General features: G+C 40.9%; 2 protein-coding genes across 2 annotated transcripts in view; one reads left to right on the top strand and one right to left on the bottom strand.

Annotated features, from left to right (window-relative positions):
- Nucleotides 1-16,439, bottom strand: part of RTKN2 (rhotekin 2) — a 484,906-nt gene that overhangs the window by 178,742 nt on the left and 289,725 nt on the right. The window lies entirely within an intron of this gene.
- The window catches only part of ZNF365 (zinc finger protein 365), a 73,010-nt gene that overhangs the window by 54,822 nt on the left and 1,749 nt on the right, over nucleotides 1-16,439 (top strand). The window lies entirely within an intron of this gene.

The raw sequence follows: 16,439 nt of genomic DNA, 5'->3' as shown, positions 1-16,439 counted from the left end.
ATGTTGCTAATACACACAGAAACACACACACATACACACACATCATGCATTTCAAACAAGTTTTATAAGCAGACTAGAGGCCTGATGCACAAAATCCATGCAAGGGGCTTGGCCCTCGCAGTCCTGGCTGCCTAGGCCCTCACAGCCCTGGCTTTGTCCCAACGGTCGTTCAGCCGTTCAGCTATTTAGTTGATTTGCATATTATGCTTTTATTATTATAGATGATATTTTTACTTGAAATTCTCTTATAAACCCACTATAAACTCTATTTAGCTAAGAGGGAGAGTCAAATGCCAAATTGAAATGGAATTAGGGATCATTTTAAATGGTTTATTTTTAAAAGCCTTCCTCAATCTATACCCATAGATATAAATATAGGTCTCTGTGGGTGTTTTGGGGGTTAGGATTGGGTGGAGGAAAGGAAATGTTGAATTCAGTTAAGCAACCGGCTGTTTGCAACTAAAGATTTGTAAGTAGTGGTTTGGCTGAACTTAATATTGTTTTTTTTAAAACATGTACTTTGCTGAAATTCATCTAAAAAAAGTTTGGGGGAGGGTGGGTTGGTGGGAAGAGATCAACCAAAGAACTTGTATGCATATATGCATATCCCATGGACTCAGACAAGAGGGCCATGAAGGCCTGGGGCAGGTTAGAAGGGGTCAGTGGGAGTGGGGTGGGGGGTGGGGGGGGGCGGACATGTAATACTTTCAACAAAAAGGTTTAATTTTTTAAAAAGTTTATCTATATCAAGCTTTAGGGTAACTTTGTCATGGTTTTCTTTCTTTCTGGAATATCTATTTATGTCATGCCAAAGTTTAAATAGAAAATTAATATTCTTCTTTAAGACACTTTGAAAATAAATAGCCATTTTAGAATCTTCCTTAGAAAAGGGTTCCAGAGCAAGTGAAATGACAGAAGCAAACGAGGTTCAAAGGGAATTTTAAGCAAGTTATTTTCATCTCTAGCTCTGTTTGCCAGTAAGTTAACAAACAGATCATTATGGGAAGGTACAACTCAGTGTGTGTGTGTGTGTGTGTGTGTGTGTGTGTGTGTGTGTGTTATGTAATTCAAAGGTTGTGAAATTGGTTGCAAAGGCACTTTTCTGCAAAAGCCTCTGACTTTTCTTTTGAAATGAAGCTGAAATGTGGAACCCTGATAAGTCTAATCTGTACCACTAGGGGGTGACAGCTGATAATGAATCAGCTTCTCTGAATGTGAGCCAACCCACTGGCTTAGTTTGGTAGGTGCTGGAGTAATGATTCTTCTTTTACTGATTGCCTGGCGATGTTTGGTTTGATGTGTTCTGTTTGCTGAACATGCTCCACACCCAGTAGCTTTCTTCTTGCGATACACAACATGGGCCTGTGGAAGGACAGCCAGTGCTGGACAGTTTTGTAGATTTCAAGTGTCTAGAAAATTAGTTAACAGATAGGAAGGTTTATTCCTCCTGCATTTATTTAATAAACACTGAGAGTCTACAGGCCCTGTAACCAGCACTTGGAATACATTGGTTAACAAGAATATAATATCTGCCCTCGCTGGTTTGGTTCAGTGGATAGAGCGTCAGCCTGCAACCTGAAGGGCCCCGAGTTCGATTCTGGTCAACAGCACGTGCCTGGATTGCAGGCTCAACCCCCAGTAGGGTGCGTGCAAGAGGCAGATGATCAACGATTCACTCTCATTGACGTTTCTATCTCTCTTTCTCCTTCTCCCTTCCTCTCTGCAATCAATAAAGATATGCTGAAAAAAAATTTTTTTAAAGAATATAATATCTGTCATGAGGGGGGTTTTATTGTAAGGGGAAAGATAACAAAAAAGCAGGTAAGCAAACACATCAATAAAATAATTGTGAGCTTGAACAACACTGAAAAAGAAAAGAAGCATGAGGGTGAGATACAGAATAACTGGAGTTACTAAAGAGATACTACATTAGAGCAAGTATTCCTTTACCAAAGGCTTTGCTTTGCTCCATCTATCCAGCAGATTTCAGAGGCACATTGCATCTCCTACTTTGGTTGTTCTACACTTACAGTTCTCATAACTCAGCATTTTGGTGCCTTCAAAGCTTGAAATATCACTGGTGGTTGATATCTAGCACTAGCATCCCTCCTCAGTACACCTCCCCGCAGATACTTGTGAAACTTCATTTAAAAAAAAATTATTTGAATGGAAAGAATATGCCTGTCTCTTTCTATTCGCATTACGAAATGAAACTTTTGTAATGTGATTGGCCTGACTTGCATCCATTTTTGTCTGCACAGTTGGGGCACTGCTTAAGAAATATCCCACACACATTTTTTTTAAAAAAAGATATCATTTATTTAAAGTTAAAATGATCTAGCATGAAAAATAAGAAAATTAGCCGAATGTTGATCTAAATATTGGCAAGACTATAACCTTGGTACCAATGACGTTACAAGATCATTTCATGCCATTACTGATTTTCTTTTTTTACCTGAATGACCTTCACTCTTTTTTTTTAATATATTTTATTGATTTTTTACAGAGAGGAAGGGAGTGAGATAGAGAGTTAGAAACATCGATGAGAGAGAAACATCAATCAGCTGCCTCCTGCACATCTCCTACTGGGGATGTGCCCGCAACCCAGGTACATGCCCTTGACCGGAATCGAACCTGGGACCTTTCAGTCTGCAAGCCGACGCTCTATCCACTGAGCCAAACCGGTTTCGGCATGACCTTCACTCTTTATTCTCTATCAGGTAAGTCTGCCTTGTCTTTTCTCTTCTGATAGGTCTCTCTGTCACTCTTTAAGTTTCCCTGCATCCCATGTGTACTCCTTTCTTTTCTTTATTCCAGACGTACTTGTGCAATTGACTAATTGGCTAAAAAATACAGTATTCTTAGAATTTTATAATCATTTCATCTCTGTTGAAAAAAAATGTTAACTGGCTAACCAACAATCTCTCCTTTCCCCAGCCTCACTTGCAGCTAAGGATGAGACCTGTGAGCCAGTTCTAGCCAGTGAGAAGTGAGGGGAAATATACTGGTATCAGATGAGAAAGGCACAGCCTCCATGACAAAGGGCCCAGGTATAAGTGGAGGCCCTCTCATGGCCTTGGCTCTTCCCTTGCCGCTGCTTTGGATGAGGTTATGAAGGATAGACTGTCTAGATCTACACAAGCATCTTGTGAACAAAATGGAAATCCAAGGGACTCTTGGAGATAGATGCCAACCCAGTGCTCTTGACAACAGAGAGCTGATGGGCCAGCTCTGGAATGGTCCACCTCCAGCTTCTTGTTAATATAATTTAATTTAATGCCTTTATTATTTACACCACTATTAATTTGTTATACTGTTCCTGGGAACCAAATGGATTCTAACCAACACAATCTGAATATTAAAATCCCCTGAAAACATCATGTCACTTTTAATTTTTATATTCCTCCTGAGAATTTGTCCCAGTGCTCGAAACAGAATAGTGGCTAAATAAATATCTACATGTTTTCCTTTTCCCCCTCTCCACTTTCTCCCCCACCCACCAAATGAACTTCTGGAAAGTAATCTTATGCACTTATTTAAGGGACTGCTGAATTGGGACAAGGAACTTTCCCACATGGGCCGGTTATATAAGATGCATATGTGTCAGAGGGTAGCTTATGCTCACTGCCATAGCAAATTTTAATTATTTGAGCTTCATAAATACATCCTTTTAGAAGGCAGAAGTCTTTCTTTTTCACCTTTCTATCTATCATGGTGCCAGTGCTGTGCCTTGTACAGAGTATACAGACGTGGGTTGAATAAGTGCCTTCCTGCTCCACTGGGGAGAGAGGAGGGATGAAAGTTGGCAGCAGGGAAATGTGTTTTGCTCCTTGAAAGGTATTCGATGGAACCCTGTAAATTTCTTGAAGCCGAAACATTGCCTTATTCATCTTTGCATCTTCTCTACAAGTGTTTCTGAGAGCATAGTCTGATCATTCAACATCAACTAGATCTTTGCTGAAAATTCTCATTCTGGGCCTCACTCCAGAACTACAGAGAAAAAAATCTCTGAATGGGGTCCCAGGAACCCATGATTTCACTCACTTGTGGATCACTGCTCTGGTATCTAGAAAAGTTTCCCGCGTATATTAGACACTCAGTAAATAACAGAATGAATAAACGAATGATGCAAAGATAGAACAATCTCTCAAACTCAGCCAATCTCTAAAGTCATTCCTTTCAAACTTAATATTTATTGAAGGAGATTGAATATTTCATTTAAAAAGTAGAAAACCCCCCTTTTCAAGTGGGCTACATATTTTCTTCGATAACTAAGAAGAAAAACTATGTAAATGATTCATTTGGTTATCAAATGTAAATAAATTGAAACCAAGAATTACATTACTTTTAAAATACATGGGCACTTATAAATGAAGACAAAACTTTCTAAGTTCCCAACCCCTTAAGTACCCCTGATTACTTCTCTATGATACTTTTCCCCATGAACTCCTCCCTAGAACCTGGACATAACTAGATTTGGCCACGGGTTCACTGAAGAATGAGTTCACTTCCAGACAGGAAGAGAGCTTATCCTCAGTGAACACAATGGTGAGCACAGATTCTTCTTCCAAGTGGTAAGCTGGCTGTAACCCAGCCTTTCTGACCCCAGTGAAAGGCCGAATCATTTCCATGCCAGACACACCTCCTTCAAAGCTGTGGTTACGGAGGCTTGTGCCTTCCTGCTCCACTAAACTAGGTTGTTCTGTGTATGGTCCACCGTGGCATAACCAGATCAATTATATGAGGAGGCACCATCTGGATTCTTTCTGTGCAGGATGAGAGAAAGCTCTTGCTGAAAGAGATGATGCTAAGGGATCATTTTAATAGTGTGTGGTCACAAGGAAGTGAGGAAGCGTCTGTCTGGAGGGAGTGAAGAAGTCTTCTTTAGCCAATTAGTTTGCACAATAAACGGAAGCATCTAACCCCGCCCGTGCGATCCAAACTTACCTCTCTCCTCCTAACAAAGTCAAGCCAGTTTCTCCCCCTCGGCCTAACATGCCATGCTCCTTACAATCTATATGCATTTGCCCAAGATCTTTTGCTCCAGATGGAATTCCCTATTCTCTTTACCAATAAGAAGGAGAATAGCGCTCAAAATAACCATTGGGTGGTTACTATGTGCTTTGTATACATTGTCTCTTTGAATCCTACTAACAACTCCAAGAAGCAGGTCCTATTATTATCACCATTTTACAAATAATAGCTTGATACTTAGAAGGGTTAAATTATGGCTCAGGTCATCTAGCCAGTTCATTGCAGAAGTGAGATTCAAATACAAGACTGTCTGATTCTAAAGTCCATACCAAGAGCCACTGTGCACTCCGTGGAATTTTTTTGCTCCTCCAAGTTCCACATGGTCCATGAAGCCCTCTTTGATATTTTAGATTGATTATTATCTAAACCATACTTACTGGTACTTTAAATGACAAAGTCACAGTGTCAGAGAAAGAGGGATTTCAGAGGATATCTAGAGTGCCTCTCTTCTACAGATGAGAAAATTGAGGATCCAGAGGCTGTTCTTGTCAGAGGTCTTACAGAACTCAGACATGAACTTGGGGCAGAACCTTGAGGATTCTGCCCTCACCCCGGCTCTGCCCCTCGAGTTCCTGATTCAGTAGGTTAGGTGCAAGGGCCTGGGAATATGTGTCTTTAAAATAGCTTCACGATGGAGTCCAATCATCAGCTAAAGTTGGGAATCACTAATATTCTCTATCTCTTGGTGTTTCATCTATTTATTTGTGTTGTCTCATCTCTCAAATCCTACTCTATTGAGACTTTGTTCGATACCTCAGTATCTCCTACAGTGTCCAAGCAGGAGCTAGGCATATTTTAAGTGTCTAGGAAATGCTTGTGAACTAAAATAAAAAAAGCTTTAGTTACTGAGTATTTGACAAGGAGATGTCAAGGAAATGGATTAGGGCAATTAATTCCAAGGCCACATAGAGCAAATACTTCACTTGGGAGGCAAATAAGTGGGGATTATAAGATGTGGCTTCTCTCATTTACTCCAGCTCATAATGACACGGGAGCCTGGTGTCCAACACTTTCAGACAGTGGAGTTCTAATGTCTGATTTTCTTTTGCCTTCCCAAGCTGGGTAGACATGCTTAGTCAAGGTGACCCTCAGGTGCCCAGGACACGTTTTGTTCTGCTGTGAGCACCTAGAACCAAGCCCCAGTGACACTCTCGTCTTGGAGTGGCAGAGCCTTATATGGAAGCAGAGTGTACTTTTTGCTTTACTGAGGGATCTTTAAATAGCAAGGAACAGCAACTCAAAGCTTTTCAAAGAGCTACTTAAAGTTATTTTTCTCCATGACAACAGCCTGCCAATAAGGATAGAATTTAAAGAGCTAGGACCCCTAAGTAGAAAGAGAAAAGGAAAATTACCCTGCTGAATTGAATGCTCAGCGATGAACCACAGCCAGAGTATAAATCCCATATATTGACTCACAACTACAGAACAGATGATGCGCAATCAAACTGCATTCTTTAATTATCTGTCTGCAAAATCAGGAGGATATTTAAAGGTGTTCACTTGTTGGTAGATGGGGTGGAGGGAGATAATCACAGGCATAGGCAATGATTGCTGGTGTTGGAATGATGTATTCGTTTTCTTGTGTGTTACCCTTAGAGATTTGGAGGACTGGCTTTGTTTTGGGTGCTAAAGATCAAGTTCTAAATAATCCTCTTGGCTACCCTGTGCCTGCTCCGCCTTGCAAAATTCTCTTTTGCCCTCCTTCATGAAATCTGACTCCCAGGACAGAGACTCAACTCCTGATTTCCTCTTTCTACCAAATGAAAATATTCACATGCCTTCTCAGGAACCTTCCATTTTTTTTATAAATTAAAAATTTATTTTTTAGAGCAGTTTTAAGTTCACAAATTGAGGGGAAGGCACGGTGACTTCCCATATACCCCCTCTATCCATATGTATGGCCTCCCCTATTGTAACCCCCCACACCACCACCACCAAAGTTGCTACATTTATTACAACTGATGAACCTATATTGACTTATCATTAACACCCAAAATGAACCCATTGAAGGGTTCACTCTTTGTGTCATACATTCAATGGGTTTGGACAAATGTATAAAATGACCTATATCTATCATTACAGTATCAGACAGACTGTTTTCGCTGCCCTAAAAGTCCTCTGTACTCCACCTGTTTATCCCTCTCCTAATCTCCCAACCCCTGGCAACCACCGCTCTTCCTACTGCCTCTGTAGTTTTGCCTTTACCAGAAGGTCCTATAGTTGAAACTCTACCGTGTGTGGCCTTTTCAGATTGGCTTCTATCACTCAGTAATATGCATTTAAGGTTCTTCCATGTCTTTTTAAGTCTTAATAGCTCATTTCTCTTTAGTTCTGGATAATATTCTGTAATATTTACCCTTTCACCTATTGAAGGAAATCTTAGTTGTTTCTATTTTTTTTCTTTTCTTTTTTTGGTTGCTTCTAAGTTTTGGCAACTATGAATAAAGCTAGTATAAACATCTGTGTGCCAGTTTTTGTATGGACACAGTTCTAACTCCCTTGTTTAAATACCAGAGGTGCAATGGCTGAATCTGCTGGATTATATCATAAAGATATGTTTAATTGTGTAATGAAACTACCAAATTGTAATCCAAAGTGCTGTACCACTCTGCATTTCCACCACCAGTGAACGAGAGTTCCTGTTAGTCCACATTCTTGTCAGCATTTGGTGTTGTCAGTGTCCTGGGTTTTGGCCATTCTAGTAGGTATAAAGTGGCATCTTGCTATTGTTTTATTTTCCATTCCTTGCTGACATATGATGTGGAGCAACTTTTTATATGCTTTCTTGCCATACATACATTACATTTTCTTTGGTGAGGTGTAATGTACATAAAATTGGATTCTATGTGTTCTTATTTTTGAGTCACATCAGATTTTTATTTCTCTGTTTGCAGAGGCCACCTTTATTCCACACATTGGAGGGATTTATGTGATTTACATTCTACTTCTAATTGTCCCCAGAATGAGGGCAGACTTGCCCTGATAACTTTCTTAATCCTCCACTTGCAACCAAGTCCTAGTCTAACTCAGCAGCATTGGCGTTAGAACGGAACAATTCCAGAAATTGAATTGATACAATTTTCTATCTGATGTAGGAATACTCTCTACAGCATTCCCTACAAGTGCTCATGCAGACTTTTAACAGTGACGGATAGCTTTCTAGATTGACAGCGGCAAGTTTCACCACTGACCAGTACCACAGATTACCATTTACTTAACAAACATTATTGGGTGCCTTTTATTTATTTTTTAAAAATTGATTTATTTTATTGATTTTTGAGAGTGAACAAGGGAGTGGAAGAAAGAGAGAAACATGGATGTGAGGAACATCAGTGGGCTGCCTCCTGCATGCCCCCTACTGGGGATTGAGCCTGAAACCTGGACATGTACCCTCACTGGAAATCTAACTGGCAACCAACCTCCTGGTGCATAGGATAATACTCAACCAGCTGAGCCACACCGGCCAGGGCAATTGGGTGTCTTTTATATGGCAAACTCTGGGCTAGGCACTGGACTAGTGTATCAATCAGACAATTATCAACTTCTTTCTTATGAGGTAAAATTGGTTTTCTTATAATGGCAGGCTCATGTGCTGCCCATTGAAACCATATAATTAGCCATTTCATTCCTTTAGAAATTTGAAGACAACAGATCCCCTCAAAGCCCATTGTCATCTGGTCACCCCATTCCTTTGGACATGCTCCAGTTGGTCAATGACCCTTTCAAAGACGATTGCTCAAAATTTCACCTTTCTTCCTGGGCTCTTCTGCCTGTGTTTGGATGCTCAGGTGCTAACACAGTTGCCTAAATCTGTGGAGTTACATTGCTTGACATGTTTCCCAAGTCTAGAGGTGTAAGCTTCGTAGAATATATCCCTTAGGGCAGTGATTCTCAACCTTGGCTGCACATTAGAATCACCTGGGAATCTTTTTAAAATCCTGATTTCTGGGCCTCATCCTCCGGAAATTCTGTTTCTTTGTAATGGGGTGGGGCCACAACATTAGTAACAAAGAAACAGAATTTCTGGAGGATGAGGCCCAGAAATCAGGATTTTAAAAAGATTCTCAGATGATTCTAATGTGCAGCCAAGGTTGAGAACCGCTGCCTTAGGGAGAGGAGTTGAAAAGATTAACTTCAACCTGGAGAGTTGTTCTTCTCCTGCTCTTTAACCAGAAAAATAAATGTGATTGTAGCTTTGAAAATGGAAATGCCGGCTTTTAAATAACTTGCAAATGATAGAGTTCAAGATTTCAAGGGGAAAATGGGCTTCATAAAAATTCTGTGATAGGAACCCCTACATTCTCCTTTCCATTGGTAAATTGAGAGTATAAATGGTAACCAGAAAGCATTCGCCTCTAGCTGTGTATCACTGAGAACTAATGTTCTCTGACCAGTAAATAATGTTAACTTACAAAAAATTAAGACAGGTTTCTCCACTATGACAACTTAAATGGCAGTGATTACACTCCTTGAACTTTTGCTCCCCACTTTGCTCCCAGCTTGACTTTGAGAAAAGAGGCACCTGAATCTGGGGCCCGGCTGTTACACCAAAGTCCACTCAGTGCCCCCCAGAACAAGGTTTGTGGCTGATACTACCAAGGATCAGGCACCCCTCTGCTCTTACACTTGGCTTCTACTAGAGCTGAAAAGCATCCGACCAATTTCAGGAAGACTGGACCATTCCTCTTACCTCAGAATTCAGAAGGATTGACTCGTTCCCCTGGCTGATTATCTTCTGCTCGCAGTTTCCTCCTTGTTCTGTGTCCTCTGCCTTTCTCTGCCCTGGTCTGGGCCCCAGGAAGCTGACCCTGCAGGTGGAGCTTGGCCTAGGAGAGGCCCAGGGAAGAGAGAGTTCGGTGTATATCTTCCAAGCCCTGTGCTTCTGCAACCTGTTTCTAGAGGAGCTGTGCCCAATTACTCTAAATTACAGCTGCTGCCAAGCAGCCCTGAATCTAGGGTTCCAGCTCTTTCTAGGCTCCAGAACCTCCCCTGGGCCCTGTACCCTAAGGCTGGCAATGGCCGCCTATCCTTGCTACTCTCTGGGTGCCTCAACCTTCCTCACTTTTCCTGAACCCTGCCCTCCCCTCCATCCTGTTATTACAGCATCTTAATTTCAATCATCTGGCAAGAGAATTCTTTCCTGCCCAGGTCCTGCAAATAAACCTTTGTAAGTCATGGAGGACCGTACCACCAGCACCAGGGAAGCCTTCTTACCTCCTTCAAGCAGGTGTAGGACCAGAATTTGGCAATCCCAACCTGACAGCTCTTCAGAGTCACCTCAAGAGCTTTGAAAGATATACACATTGTAAAACCCACCTATTAATGAGCCTCTCTTGGTGGGAGGTGGTGGGGGTGACCTACATTCTCTACTTTTAAAAAGATCCATGAAGCAAGAATGATAATTGTGCAGGTTGAGTGATGGGTACCTGGGGTTTGTAATACAATTTCTGTGTGTAAACAATTGGGATGGGACAAAGAGATCCAACACCTTCCATTTACTGCAGTCCTAGGTACCCGGGACCTGGAGTCCCCACCTCCAGAGGCCTTTATAGATTGGGGCTGAGCAGATTTGGCCCAATTGAACAGCTCCCACTTACATAGACACAGTGTGTGACCTTTAGCCAAATTCTGTCAGTGTGAAATTGGAAAACCCAGGTCACTACATTCTGGAGTGGCTCTATCCTCTGCCCCTTCTGTATGAGCAGTTACCCTGAACTCCCATGGTTGTATTTGCACCGTACCAGAAAGGGACCCAGAATTTTGAGTGACAAATTCAGGTTTCCAGTCTCTGCTCCTGTGTGAGCCTGAGCAAGACACTTACCTTTTCAATTTATTTGATTTCTTTGATCTCATAGCAAAGTAGTTAAAAGCATGTCTCTGTGTTTGAATTATAGTTCTGTCACTTCCTAGCCATGTGACTTTGGGCAAGTTGCTTAACTTCTGTATGCCTCAATTTATTTTAATCTGTAGAGTGGAAATAGTAATAGAAACCACATCATTGGGTTGTTGGGGAGCTCAAATGAGCACTCTATGTAAAGGGAGTATATTGGTGCCTAATGTATAATAAGTTCTATGTAGGTGCTAGCTAGTGTTATTATTCCTACTTAAATTTATACTTATAATTTTGGAGGACTCAACAGGAGAAAATATGCAACAGTTTTCAGATATGGAGCTCCCAGGGGTTTTAAAAATCACAAAATTTGAGAACTACTGCTGTAGATCTTGCAGATATTAATAGCTATAAAGTCCCAGTGCAACAGACTCCCTAGCTGCTGGTCATTTTGTGTAGTTCTGGGCTTCAGCACCAGCCTGGGTGGAAGGCCTGGCTGGATCTGGGACTGACACAAGCAGCCCAGCTTACTGGGTCGGATGTGTGGGAGGTGCTAGTGAAGGCAGAAGAGCATCGAGGATGCTCCTAAATCAAATGCAAAAGACAAAAATGCCGAGATGGCCTTGGCTTACATGTGTCCATTCTCAGCCAAATTGAGGACACACGGCTTCATTTAGCTAACCTGACCTCATGTTCCTGTCAATTAAGAACTATGTGAATGTGTTTTGAATTTTCTAGGCAAGGGTGTATTACCTCCTAATGCTGAGCATTGAAATTCCTGATAAAATGCAATTGCCAAAAATTGGACAGTGTGAGAGGGAGGGAGAGAGGGAGAGAGGGAGAGAGGGGGAGAGAGAGAGAGAGAGAGAGAGAGAGAGAGAGAGAGAGAGAGAGAGAGAGAGAGAGAGATTTAGGCCTTTTAATAATTTAGCAATTTATTGTTTAATTTCCTTTGATAAGCATGTCTTTATACTGGTCATTTATACTCTTTGGCATATTTTGTTAATCTTTCCCATTCCTGGTGGCTATGTATTTTAAAGTCACCAGCTATGGAAAGTTAGGTCTTATATTACTCGTTTTGGTTGTGAATGGCAAGGAGACATAGAGTCATAGTGCAAGAACGCAATTACAACCTATCATCTGCCTGGTTGTGCTGAAGACTGCCTGGGGCTCAGACTGGGTTGGCTGCCTCCCTGGCGATGTGCGCTGGGAGCCATGTCTGAGGCACACCCCTTTCTTTGGAAGAATGACATTTCTTTGCAAGTTCTCATCTTTCCACTCCCTGCTTTATCATGTGTCCTGGACAGAAGCTGTGTGACAGTGCCTTGCTGGCCACAGTGGATGGCGATTAACCTCAAGTGAGCAGTCAGTGCCTCGCACCTCACTTTGGAGGAGGGCTGGGAGGGGACCCAAGCAGGTCTAACCAGAGTCCTTCCTTTGGATTTATTCCTCTTGAAAATTCTTGAACATACAACAAAGCTAAAAGAATTTTATCAGAACACCCACTGCCTAAACTCTACCATTAACCATTAACGTTTTACTACATATTTATCATATACCTATCTACCCATCCCTTTAGTCAGTTATTAATTCAAATTGTTTTTGGTGCATTTCAAAGTAGACTGCAGACATCACTACATGTCTCTGAAAGTAGGGTTCAATATTTATTTACAGTGGGTTTTCCTTTGGATATAAAAAAATCTTATAAAATGAAACGCACATATCTTACATATCTTAATGGTACATTTGCAGTTTTGACAAACATATACGCTCAGGACTTATTTTTAGCGGGGCAGTCTGACTCAGCTATGGATTCTGAAAGTGCTCTGGGGATAAGAATACCAATGTGGAGGTATAGCTAAGAGCTAAAAATCATTTTGAAAGTATTGTAGTCATTTCTGTCCTTTTTTTTTTTTTTTTTGGAAGTTTATTTACATGAGCCCATGAATTCTCATATGTATCCCCAAACTATTTTGAGTATTTTCTTTTACTTGCATCTCATCCTGTCTAATATATAAATGGTCCTCTTTAATTTGAAGTAAGGTATTATTTGTCTATTGCAGGTATTAGGAACAACAGGAGAGTTTAAGGAAGTCTAAGGTTTCTTACAAATCTGAGAGACCAAAGCCAGTGAATGAGTGCATTGGCCTCACCTAGGTTCTAGCTGTGGACTCGGCATATGTAGGACTAAGAGACAATTAAAAAATGTTTTTATTGATTTAAGGTAGAAGAAGGGAGAGGGAGAGGGAGAGGGAGAGGGAGAGGGAGAGGGGGAGGGGGAGGGGGAGGGGAGGGGAAGGGGGAGGGGGAGGGGAGGGGAAGGGGGAGGGGGAGGGGAGGGGGAGGGGAGGGGGAGGGGGAGGGGGAGGGGGAGGGGGAGGGGGAGGGGGAGGGGGAGGGGGAGAAACTTCAATGCAAGGGAAACATTGATTGGTTCCCTGACCAGGAATCAAACCAGTGACCTCTCAGTGCATGGGACGATGCTCAACCAACTGAACCACACTGGCCAGGGCAAGAGACAGTTTTACACAGGCACTAGCAACTTTAAAGATGAATGTTTAACAAATTTAAAAAACAACAACAAAAACATGACACAAGAGAACCTTGATATTAAAAGTGTAGTTACAGATAATAGAGGCAGGACTCTAGTAGACTTGCTAATTATTCTCTGTAACTTTGAGCATTGTCCAGGTTTTGTGGCCTGAGCTAAATAATTACAGAAACAGCGGCAGTGTGTTTACAATGTTAGAGGTGGAATAGGTTGCAAAATGCCAAAATGAGTCCAATCTGGAAAATGTTGAGTCCATGTGTGAGAGAAAGGAGAAGAGAGCAAGACTCTCAATCATCCGAGGGGGAGTAGAGGAAGTGTTTTATTGCCCAAGAGAAATTTCTTTTTCTTTTTTTTTGTTCTTACATATGATGCTGTTTATCAGTTGTGATATTTTGGTATCCTATGGTCATCATTGATTGCCTTTGTCTCTCATTGTCTCAAACCAAAATAAAAATTTCCTCTTCCGCCGAAACCGGTTTGGCTCAGTGGATAGAGAGTCGGCCTGCAGACTGAAGGGTCCCGGGTTCGATTCCGGTCAAGGGCATGTGCCTCGGTTGCGGGCACATCCCTGGTGGGAGATGTGCAGGAGGTGGCTGATCGATGTTTCTCTCCCATCGATGTTTCTAGCTCTCTATCTCTCTCCCTTCCTCTCTGTAAAAAATCAATAAAATATATTTAAAAAAAAATTTCCTCTTTGGTTATTTTTAAAAAGTCAGAATGGTGGTTCCTTGGAGGAAAGGGAAAGGCTTGTGAATGGAAGCGGAGGCTCCCAGCGTAGGTGTCCATGGTTTCTTGACCTGCATGACGGTCGCAGGTCTGTTAACCTTATATTAAGCTATGCACTTGTTTTGTGGGGTTTCTGTTTTTGTGTTTTATATTTTATGATAAAAGACTTAAAATCTGAAGCAAATATGTAAAGATGTTAAGATTTGGTAAAGCTATGAGGTGGGCATGTTATTAATGCTTATTTCATTATACTCTTTATTTCCTGTATCATTGGATTATTTTATAATATAAAATTTTAGTTTAAAACCTTTCTTTCTTAACTTCCAACATATCTTTGAAAGGACAAAATTTTTATATAGACTTCCATTTATGAGGCCCGTTGAGAGTGTCAGTAAATGGCAGCCATCCCAAAATTGTCATTAGCATCTTCTTCCTTTGCAGTTATTAAAACTAGTTCTTCATTCTCCAGATCTTCTAGCTTCTCAACTCTTTGGCATATTATTCTGATTCACTATATATAGAACTTCTGACCTTTATATATTTAAGACTTCATATTAAATTTGATCTGATCAGATCTACTCATTGACACAGTGGATGGGAATAATAAAAGTAACTATTTGGGTAATTTATGTTAAAGCTTTCTTGTTCAGATAAAGAAAAGCAGAGAAAGGAGGATAATGGTGATTATCTGCATTACCTAATTATTGCCCCAATTTCAAATTTTGTTTGGCTACTGAGGTTCTTTAAACACACACACACACACACACACACACACACACACACGCGCACACACACGACTTTATTTTTTTTTTTAGAACAGTTTTAGTTTTACAGTAAACTGAGATGAAGGTACAGAGATTTCATATATACTTCCTGTTTCTCACTTGCATAGTTATACCCATTATCAACATCCCCCACCAGAGTGGTATATTTCCTCCAACGATGCACCTATATTGACACATTATAATCACCCAAATGGTTCACTCTCGCTATTATACATCGTATGGGTTTGGACAAATATATAATGACATGCATGCATCATTATGGTATCATCAGACTATTTTTACTGCCCTAAAAATCCTGTGTACTCCACCTATTCGTCCCTCTCTCCACCTACAACCACTGATCTTTTTACTATTCCCATCGTTTTGCCTTTTTCTGGAATCACACAGTATTATCCTTTTCAGGTCGTTGTTTTTTCCCACTTAGTAACACACATTTAAGATTCTTTAATGTCTTTTCACGTCTTCAGAACTTATTTCTTTTTAGTGGTGAATAATATTCCATTGTCTGGATGTACCACCGTTTATTTACCCATTCACCTATTGAAGGACATCTTGGTTGTTTCCAAATTTTGGCAACTATGAATAAAGCTCTATAAACATCTGTGTGCAGATTTTTATGTAGAGATTAGTTTTCAATTTCTTTGGGTAAGGAGTTGCACTAGCTGGCTCTGCTGAATCATATGGTAAAGGTATGTTTAGTTTTACAAGAAATCACCAAACTGTGTTCCCAAGTGGCTGTACCACTCTGCTTTGCCACCAGCCATGAATGAGAATTCCTGTTGCTCCACATCCTTGTCAGCATTTGGTGCTGTCAGTGTTCTGGATTTTGGCCATTCTAATAGGTGTGCAGTGGTATGTCATTGTTGTTTAAATTGAGGTTCTTAAGAACATCATGATATAAGCAGGTAATTGGTGACAGCAATAAGTTATAACGTTTAAGCACTTGCTATGTTCCAGGCACCATGTTGAGCAATTTATAAATATCGTGTGATTTAGTTATTCCACAGCTCTGTGAGATAAGTACTATGATTGTCCCTCATTTAAAGATAAGAAGGCTGAAGCTTGTGAGGGTGACTTTTCCATATCACACAGTGAGCATGGGACAGCAGGGACAGTTTCATGTACATGTGACCTGGGCCATTAGTCACACAAGGCCCTGTGATCAGAAGAGCTCTGTTTTGGTTTAATGGTCTGAGGTCACTGTTTTTATAGACTTAATAATTTTTGCACAAGGGGCCCTACATTTTCATTTTATACTGGGCCCAGCAAATTATGCCTTGGGAGTAGAGTTAGATATTTGACTCCAGAAGCTGTGCGCTCACCACTATTCTGTTCTGCTGCTTTATGCCTCTCTAAATGAAGGCAGAAGAAGGAAAAACCAAGGAACAAAACAACCCAACACACCCCACCCCAGGCAAAGAAACAAAGGAAACACTAGTAGACCCGCTGACACGGCACATGCATAAACCAAAGGTAGTAAAAATCAATGTGGAAAGAATCATGTAAAAATATA

This window comes from Myotis nattereri, assembly GCF_964212035.1.
Source record: "Myotis nattereri genome assembly, chromosome: 13".
Taxonomy (NCBI): Eukaryota; Metazoa; Chordata; class Mammalia; order Chiroptera; family Vespertilionidae; genus Myotis; species Myotis nattereri.
This window is presented reverse-complemented; position numbering and strand designations above follow the sequence as displayed.